Genomic DNA, 10,309 nt, shown 5'->3' on the forward strand with positions numbered 1-10,309 from the left:
GGTTGTTCCCTTCTCCCCCATTGTATGAGGTAGCCCCCTTCCCTTAGAGCGGGAGGAGAGCACCACTCCCCTTTTTTTTTCTCATTTTGATTATGGCTTCCGTTACGGTGATGAGGTTGTATTTGGCCAATGTGGCTGTTTTTTGGTAACTAATAGAAGGATCTCTTTTCCGGAAAAAAAAAAGATGGTTTTCGGGAAAAAAAAAGATGGTTTTCCGGAAAAAAAAAAGATGGTTTTCCGGAAAAAAAAAGATGGATTTAAAGTTGTAATATGTATCTACTATGAAGATGCAATTTCCTCCAAGAAAAATGACTTTTTTATTAGCTCTCTCCTCATCCACCTAGGGTTTTTTAAAGGACAGAAGTTGCCCAAACCCTAGTTTCTTTTCGCTCTCTCCCCGTCCCCCTCTCGCATATAGGGGTCTGTGTGGCGCGCGGTAAGCTGCGATGATGAGACCATAACTCTTGAGGAGACCAGGGCGAGAGGTTTCTCTCGTCGCCAGGCCCTCTGAAATCCACTAGTTACGCTTGGCTTCTGAGCAGCTTTAATCACTGTAATTATTTGATTTCTAATTAGTTGGTTAGGATGCCTGCTGCTGTGCTATGATTTGTTGCCTGATAATCACAGATGTGATCATTGTGATAATTTAATCACTGCTCACTGTTGGTTTTTTAGTCTTCAACTCATTCCGTTGTGACACAATTATGTAATGGCTAAGCAAAGGTGTTCATAATGTCTGCGTGCGCCGTGTTGTATGATTAGCAGGCATTAATTAAGTTTAAGCAGCTTTGATCGCATTACTTCCTACTAGGTGAATCAAGGTACAACCATGTTTGTCAAGATCATTAGAAAATGGTATCTAAGGACTTAGAGCTAGACTTATTTTATAAATGCCAGGTTACTACTGAGTATTTTAGATGTAGTTTGTGCTTGTGCAAGTGAGTAAGCTAAGGGTTGAATGATATTACATTTTTTAAATGAATGTGAGGACTGTAGCCAATGAATTTTGGGCCCCATACTACCTTCCTTGCATTGGTATGGGAGCTTTGCTTGGATTTTTGATTAGGAAGTGATTAATGATTTAGGATTTTGCATTTGATCTTACTCTTGCTACTTTGAGGTTAATGCTTAAAATGCCTGGGGATATATTTCGTGCGCTCCCCCTTGTCGTGTAGCGGGGGAGTGCACGAAGCACTTTCCACCTCAGCTGAACCATTTACTCGTTGCCAGCTCAACGACCTGGCAGCTGGCTTTCTGCTGTTCTTCGGCTATCAGCTGGCTTTCTGCTGTTCTTCGGCTATACCTCCTGCGCATGCTACTACTAGAGTAGCACCCTCAACATCATCTATGCCTGCAGGAATGATTCTCACTTCCTGCGCTAAAGACTGCACTGCCATAGCACACCTGCAATGACCTGGAAACATTTATCTCTTCTGTGAGCTCCTGCGCATGCTACTACTACAGTAGCAGCCCTGTTGAGGAGGAAAACAAGCCCATAAACATCAAGGTGGAGGAGCAGCCTGCTGAAAAACAGCCGGTTGAGGAGTAGCCTCTCGGAGAATCGACCACGCCACGACGCTCCCCTTGCCCTCCAGCTTCTAGAAAATCTGCTTGGCTTGAGGGAAAATCCCTCAGGGCTGCAGCTCTACGTTTGAAGACACCACAAAGCGGGCTCAAAGAAGAAGTTGCTTCAAAGCTTGAGCCGGGTATGTGCTCCTCCATAAACTTGCAATTTTGCTACTTTGCTTTATTGAGGAATCCAAAGGGTCTTTGACAGCATATAGTCTTCTGTGATTGGAATATAAATGGAGCAAAACAGGCAAAGATGGTGATAAGTCTGTGGCTTGCCGCGTTTTCGGCCCACTACATCCAACCGACGCTCTACCCTACACACAGCAGCAGCCCAGTGTGACGAGCGTAGCACCTTCCTTCATCTTCTTCATCATCAGCAGCAGATCTGCGACCCATCTGAACAACAAAGAGAAAACGTGAGTCACAAATTTATTTTTTGCGAGCCCGATTATTATTTTACTTATTGTTCACAATCTATGGTTTACTGCGTCAAAATAATGCATTTTATTGTTTATTTTCATCCACTCCCAAAGGCCTGTAGCTGATCGTTTCGCCTTAAGCAGTGGCGTTGTTTAAAGGAATGAGAAATGTTTATTTTGCACAATGAACCCTGAGGGTCAAACTGATCATGCTTTTCATTTATGTGTTAAAAAATTCTAAGGTTTTTACTAGGATTTCTGGTCTGTGTGTGTGTAGAATGGACACTAGGATCCACCTTCAATATCCACCGCTGGGTCCTTTCAATGCTAATCATCTACAATGGACCGATAAAAAGTGTGAAAAGTCTATATATGGATATGTTCGGGTAGCCTATTTTCACTGGGATCGCTTAACAGATTTTTTAAAAGGAGAAGAGTCTCTTACAGATGCAGAAACAAATTTTAGGCGGCAATCCGTGCGAAGGCATGAAAAGGGTAGCTTAAAGCAACCAACTCTTGATAGCTACTTAGAGGAGACTTTGTTTTGGTGTGCTTATGGTCCTAAAGATATGCGTGGAAAGGAGATCATGGTTCCTCGCAATGAAAAGACACCAAAGACAGGGAAAAGAAGCCGTCCAGGTTGTGTAAAAGGCACTCGCATGTGTGGTTGTCAATGTCATTTCTTTATAAAAAGATTGTATCTATTAGAAGATGTAGCTTGCATTCGCTATATTCAAATGCATCATGTTGATGAGAATGATGAGCTTTGTCACAAAGAAGGCATCAAGGTAACTTTGGGCCACAACCTATCCTTTGCACCATGGCTCTCTTTGGAAATAAAATCATGGGTCTTTGAAATGCTTTGCAAACGTTACACTCCAATGCAAGTGCATGAGGCACATATTCAAGTTGTTCACAAAAAAAAAGTAAACAATCCTAGCTATACATTGTCACGAGATGATTTCCTATCACTTAGAGACATCTTAAATATTGCTAGGAAGCATGCAAGTAGTACTCATGAGCTACATTCTAGTGATGCCCAAAGTGTTCGCATGTGGACACAACAACACTCTCAAGATGTCTTCCACTATGCGGAGATGGATGCTACAAACAATAAGCCATTTGTGCTAGGCATTCAAACACATTGGCAACTTGAGAAGCTCAACACACATGGCAACAATGGGGTCATATCAATGGATTCAACGTTTGGAACAAACTTTTACAAGGTATGCATGTAGTATATATGTACTTTTTTTATGCTACTTTATATGTAGAAATGTTAAGATTCTATCTCATTGAATTTTTTTTGTTTAGTTCCAACTCTACACTGTGCTAGTATTTGATAACTATCAAAATGGAGTCCCAGTTGCGTGGATTATAACATCAAGCTCTGATACGGACACTATTGTCCAATGGCTTACAAGTCTTCGCAATAAAATACTTGACTACAACAAATCATGGGATCCAAATGCCTTTCTTGTTGATGATGCAATTGCCGAGATAAATGCCATCAGGTAAATCATGTGCATGCCCACACTATTGCTCACAAAGTATTATCTCTTTCTCTTTGCCAAACTAACTAAACTTTTATTTCTAATTTATTGCAATCTTGAAAATAGGGTGGTATTCAACATACCAATTTATTTATGTTTATGGCACGTTCGTCGAAGTTGGTTGAAGCACTTAGTGAAGAAGGTACAAGATTGGAAAGTTAGAGCTATCATGTTTAGACGCCTAGGTGCAATCATGAACATGCGTGTCCAAGGGGGAGCTTCGGAGGCAATTGCCATAGACAATATAAAAGATAGTGTATTGGAGTTCTTGGTCGACTTTTCACATGAGGAGGCCTTTATTGAATATTTCCGTACTTATTGGGTTTCAAAAGTTGGTAAGTTCAACCTTCTAAGCTTAAGAAGTTAAAAGTTTAATTGAAGCTTTAATACATCATTGGAACCTAATGTACTTTTTATGCATTAGTACTCACCTGGGCCTTATCTTTTTGTAGAGATGTGGGCAAGAAGCTTGAGGATGCTTCCGCATGCAAATCAAGATACAAATGGAGCTATCGAGTCATATCATGCTACTTTAAAGTCTCGTTTCTTATGTGGCAAGAAGTACATATGGGGACGTAGAATTGATTGGCTTTTGCACAAACTTATGACGGCATGTTTGTCGTATTTTTGGTATATAGATGAGGCAAAGAAGGGTGGCTTTGTCATAAATAAAGCCATAAAAAGATTGATTGAGCATTCACTAGAAAGAGCTCAGAGCATCCCAGATGGAGATGTACTATTTTTTAATGAAGGCACAAGGGTTATGGCAAAGGTAAAAAGTCAACCCTCGGGCGCCAAGATCCATTACATTGTGTATAATGCCGATTGTGATTGGGGTTGTTGTAATTGTGGATGGGCAATGAAGGGCAATATGTGTAAGCACCAAGTAAAGGTCATGCTACTAAAGGGTTTTAATTTAAATACTATCATTGGTAAGTGTTTGGAGTTGTATGACAATGGCCATGACACATGTATTGGCTCAAATTGTATTTCTGTCATGGAGGAGACTCATAGCATTGAGAATGTAGACCATTCTCAACAAGGTACTCAAGAGCCAAATGCGAAGAAGCCTAATGCAACAGATTGCTATGAGCGCATTGTACACATGGTGGAAGGAAAACCAAGCTTACAAGCACATTTTGATGCCTTAATGCAAAGGTTATTGCTTCAAATGCAAGAGGTGCAAGCAAGGGACGAGCATGGAGCATTACATCCTGCTGAGAATTTTCAGATTGTACAAGATGGTTTTGGAAATTCTATACAACGAGCAAGACCATTCATTGAGCGTCCTCTTGGGAGAAAAGCATATACAGAAAATAGTGCTCTTCCTTTTCCACGGCCCGCAGCTACCAAAAAACGCTCCATGCAAGCAACTTTAGATGCCAAAGCTTTGGATGGGGATGCAGAGTGATCATTGTAGCTAGTGACATGAAACACTTGGGCTTAATTTTGTTCTTCATTATGCTTATGCTAGTGCTTTTTTTTCAAGTAGCTTCCTTTTAATGGATATGAATTTTTTTGAACCATGTATAGCATTGAAAGTGTCTCATGAACAATGTATATCATGATTACTTAGATGATTTCATTATTATATTTTTAGATGACATTAAGATCATTGAGAAGGAAATTATCTGGTTAAAAATATATCTCAAAGTTGTTTTCTTATGCTTAGAAAGACACTCACAATTTTGAGCAACTTTATTTCTATATAACCTTCTTTCATCACATAAAGCAAAGAGTCTTAAAGGAATGTTACTTTGATAGCAATCTTACTTAGTTGCATTTGCTTGAAATGCACAGCAATAACTTACGAAAACTTTCCTCAAAGAATGGGCTACTTCAATGTGTGCTAGAGTAAGTCTTTAACAATTTATCCAATTGAGTATAATAAAAAAGAGCTATGTATAGACAATGTTTCATTGATATTTCCTTGGTTAAGGTAGACATATTCTCAAACAACTTAGATGTCACCCTTATAGATATCTTTAAGTAGTCACCATATCTTACAAGCTTTAACACTTTGATCACTACGAAGTACTTTACATAAAATTGCACAGTAGGCAAACAAACAAGCATGATCCTAATCTACAGTAGCTAAAATTGGTAAGCTTGAAATGATAAAAGAGGTAATTACAATCAAAACAAGGCTTTTGATAACCCTTTCAAGTGCTAATCTTGTTTAGTTGTAGGGATTTTAATCATCATTTAAAGCACTGTTGGTCTGTTTACTTGTAGGGTGTTCTGATAATCCTTTCAAGCGGTGATTCTGTGTAGCATCATTTTGAAATTTTGAAATGTACAGTTGGTAGTCAGAGCAAAAGGTTCGCCAGTATATCATGGTACTTGGTCAAACCGGATAGAATTGATCGCTTTTTGTGCAATTTTTCCTAATGTATATTGCTGCAGGTTGCTCCGTTAATTAGTCTGCTTGAGCTCACAGAAGAGATAAATGTTTCCAGGTCATCGCAGGTGTGCTATGGCGGTGCAGTCTTTAGCGCAGGAAGTGAGAATCATTCCTGCAGGCATAGATGATGTTGAGAGTGCTACTCTAGTAGTAGCATGCGCAGGAGGTATAGCCGAAGAACAGTAGAAAGCCAGCTGCCAGGTCGTTGAGCTGGCAACGAGTAAATGGTTCAGCTGAGGTGGAAAGTGCTTCGTGCACTCCCCCGCTACACGACAAGGGGGAGCGCACGAAATATATCCCCACCCGCTTATTTTGTTTAATCTATGATCAATGCTTGACATCATCATCCTGAAAACCTTCATTTTGCACAACATTACAATAAATCCTAAAACCTTTTTATTTTTTGCATATTTTAAAGATTCTTTTTGCTTTTAGTGGATGGTCTCCGACACCTATGTCTATTTCATGCCATGAGTACCTCCCCTCTTCTAGTGGTATCAGAGCTATGCTTTGTTTCTTTTTCTTGCTAAGTTTGGTGTTGGAAACCCTAATTTCTCTCTCAAACCCTACAAACCTTATTTTCATGTAACTTTTCTCAAATTTCTTTAAGAACCATACTCTAGCTATGGTTAGGAGTGTTCTAAAGCCAAATGTTCCTTGATTTGGGCCACATTCTTACTAATTTTAAGTTTTTTTTCTTTTGCAAAAATTTTCGTGCATGTTTTTAGTCTCCTACACTAACCCTAACTTGTTCGTATCCCAAAGCTTTCTTGGAGAAGACTAAGTGAGCATTCCTTAACATTTTTTAAGCCTATGTGGATCAAACAGAAGTTGAGCAACCTCTTCTACAAGCAAGAGTTGGGTGGTAGTAATTTTTAGCATAAATGGACCATGAATCTGTGTTTACTTCATATTAGGAAAAGGGAAGCAAGTCTATCAACCATTTGACACCTTGGTGAGAGATTTGGGGCTATCTGGAAACATATATATCAAGTCTTTTGGAAGATTTGTGCTATTCTTGCATGGATGGATACAAGTCCTAGCTATGGAAAGCTTGCATAAAGAGGCTTAACATACTAAAAATCTCTTAAGATTTGTCCATAATCTTTCCATTAGTGCTTCAAATGGACTATTGATAAGTTGTTATCATAGAATCTTACCATTTATATGATTCTTGATTCTTTCTGATGCACAAACCCTAGCTATGGATTTCTTTTATGCATAAAGCAAGTTTATGAGCATTTTTTGTAAATCTTGATCAAGTCATTACTCTTTCATGAAAACCTAATTTCCATGGAACATTTTTCGTAAATCTTGATCAAGTCATTACTCTTTCATGAAAACTTAATTTCCATGGAACATTAATGCTATTTTCATGTGATTGGTAATCGATTGCATTATCTTGATGTCACAATAATAGCCATTGGAATCACTCATAGCCATTTCAGAGTATTGGTCATTTGGATGCATATATGGTCACTATGATGTGAAATCTTGCCATCCACTTACATGATGATGCAGATTGATGCTATTGGACCATTTTGGGATGCTTATGACATACACAAGAGGTTATTTGAAGACTTTTGATGTGGTCATGCTTATGTATGTGATGGTTTGGGAATAGTTTTGGTGTTGTGTTGATGTAATTGGATTGGAGAAGTTATACATTACATGGGATCATGCTATGGATATGATGATGAGGTGTGAGTATATGCCATATGTTATAAAAGCATGAGTCATGCTTGACTTGTAAGTGGCTTTATTTCATCTATTTGAAGCTTTTCACATACCACCTCACCTTACCTTACATTTTCGATGTATAGAATCTACAAATGAATGGGATGGTACACTTGGCTTTAGAGGAGAGGTCAAGGGAGAGCATGTTTTGAATTTTTTGTGTCGATTGATTTGGAAAAGTAGTATGGAGAGGGATTTGTACTTGGATACGAAGACTTGGTCTTAATCCTTGCCTTGGACATAAACTTTGTAAAGGGGATGAGAAGGCTTGTCTCAGAGATTGGCAAGCATCAAAACACTTCATCAACTCGACATCGATTTCTATTGATTACATTCAGGCAACGGGGTCCAAGTGATTCCACTCTTTGGCAAGTCTAAGAGCATTGTTGATTATGATATTGGTACAAGACATTGATGGCACATTGATGTGGTTTGTTGTGCAATGGATGTAGTAAAGTTTCACCAATACGAAGGAGATGTTGAATTTTGTCTAGATCCATGCATGGCTACAAGCTAAACTTAAAATTCAATTACAAAGAATTTAGTGATCAACCCAAGGATAATACACCATTGGAAAGTGCTCACTATAAGCTCTCAGTAGACTCAAAGAATTCATTGGTTTGACATTAAGAGTGGTCATCATAGAAATGTAGAAGTTTATTACCTTTCAACTTGTATTCTTTTCTTGACTCCTCCACCACTTGGATTAAGCTGCTTTGTGTTCCTTAGATTTCTTTTTCTTGCTCTCATGCCAATGCTTGTCGCTTTTACACGTGCACCCTGTAACTTCTTGTCAAGCTCTTGTATTGTTTTAGATTGAGACTCTATTTTGCACAAGAGTTGTGAACTTCTTTCTTGAATAGAGGTGTACATTTGTTGCAAATGACTATACTCCAACTGTGCTGGTGCACAATACAAGCCTTTTAGAAATTGGCTTAGTGCATTGCAATAGCTAAGTAGTCCTTGGTGACTAACATATCTAGTCAATGAGGTTGGATTTGAGAAAGGGGGTGTGCTTGAGGTTAGAGGATTATTTAGATACATAGATCCATCACACCATAGGTCTATATGGTTTGAGCTTGAAGCTCTCATATCTTCCTTCTCTCTTCCATTGATTGAAAGCTCAGGTTGATTTCTTTTCTTCAAAGGTGCATATTCTTTTTCAAGATCAATATGCATATAATATGGCTTCCTCTTCTCTCCCATATCAAAGTGATGCATATAATATTATCAAAGTGATGCATATAATATGGCTTCCTCTTCTCTCCCATATCAAAGTGATGCAACTAAATCACAATGTAGCATAATGATGAGCTCGCAATAGCCTGAGTTCACGAGAAATGCACTTGAATGTCTAAAATGGGAGGGAAAAGTCACTAGAAGGGAAATCCTTTGCCAAAGAGGAAATAAACATGCTCAAAAAGTGCATTAATGAGAGCTCATTTAGCTATAGATACATATTGCACCTTTATTCCTTTGATATTTATTATGCATCCATAGGACAACGATATATTCTCTTTGTTCTTAAGTATTTAAGAAGGTCTGGACCATCGTGTTGATTATCTCTCTCTACAAAAATACACAAAAGGGTAAAAAATCCTTCCTTTTTTTAATTTTTGGACCACAAAAAATAGGGTATTGTGGATTATCTTATAGGGCTCCAAAATGAGCCGATTTTTCCTAATGACTTCGACGGAGTAATACCAAAATATTTAACCATTAAATTTTGAATTACCACAAGCTTAAAAAATATATTATTGGATTTATTGAAAATAAAATTTTTCTCTTTCCATGGTAGATATCCTCTATATGATATGGCTCTCCAAGATATTGCATTAGTTTACTGTTCATTGTATGACGTTCTTGTCTTACAAATGTTTTCTGAAAGTTCTAGTAGAGAATTGTTTTTGCTCGAAATTTGGTTATTGTAGTGCAGCAGTGCATTTTGGAAGTGCAAACAGGGTTTGCACATGTATTGTTAATATTGGGTGTATGTACATGTACTCTAGTCACATTTGATGACACACATGCTGTGCTGAAGTATCGTTGCTCTGTAGCAGTTACATGAGATACTGCTGTATTACAGGTTGCATATAAAGGTTATCTGTTTGCAGGTTATTTGATTGCTGTAGGAAAACATGTCTGATTTGTTAGTGAGAAGTTGGATAAGAATAACTTCTATGCTTGGAAGTTCAGAATGACCAATTTTCTAATGGGTAAAGGATTTTGGGATTATGTAGAAGGAGATAATAAGGAGCCTCCAGAGTTATCTAAGGAGAATGCCACTCTTGTAGATATAAAGGCATTCAAGGATTGGAATCAGGATGTAAGAAAAGTCATGTACTAGCTTTCAATTAATGTCATAGACACTATGATAGGACACATATAGGATGCAAATACTCCAGCAGTTGCATGGCAAAATTTGGTTCAGATGTTCCGACTAACACAAAGGCAAGGAAGTTGCAGTTACACAGCAAGAGTTGCATACTGTGGAAAAGAAAATCATATCCATCAATAAATATGCCTTTAAGATCAAGGACATTGTTGAATCCCTTGGGTCTATCAATGTATCAGTGGTGGGGGAGGATGATGATTTGGTGAGTGTCTGTTTGAATGGGCTTGGC

General features: G+C 38.3%; 1 long non-coding RNA gene across 1 annotated transcript; it reads left to right on the plus strand.

The window, feature by feature from the left end:
* Positions 1-358: 358 nt before the first annotated feature.
* LOC147625075 (uncharacterized) lies at positions 359-3,088 on the plus strand. The gene is made up of 3 exons (XR_015269025.1): positions 359-1,706; positions 1,820-1,988; positions 2,269-3,088. It is a non-coding gene; the product is annotated as an uncharacterized LOC147625075 (long non-coding RNA).
* Positions 3,089-10,309: the final 7,221 nt, after the last annotated feature.

This window comes from Cibotium barometz, chromosome 24 (assembly GCF_041138505.1).
Source record: "Cibotium barometz isolate CiBa-2024 chromosome 24, ASM4113850v1, whole genome shotgun sequence".
Classification (NCBI taxonomy): Eukaryota; Viridiplantae; Streptophyta; class Polypodiopsida; order Cyatheales; family Cibotiaceae; genus Cibotium; species Cibotium barometz.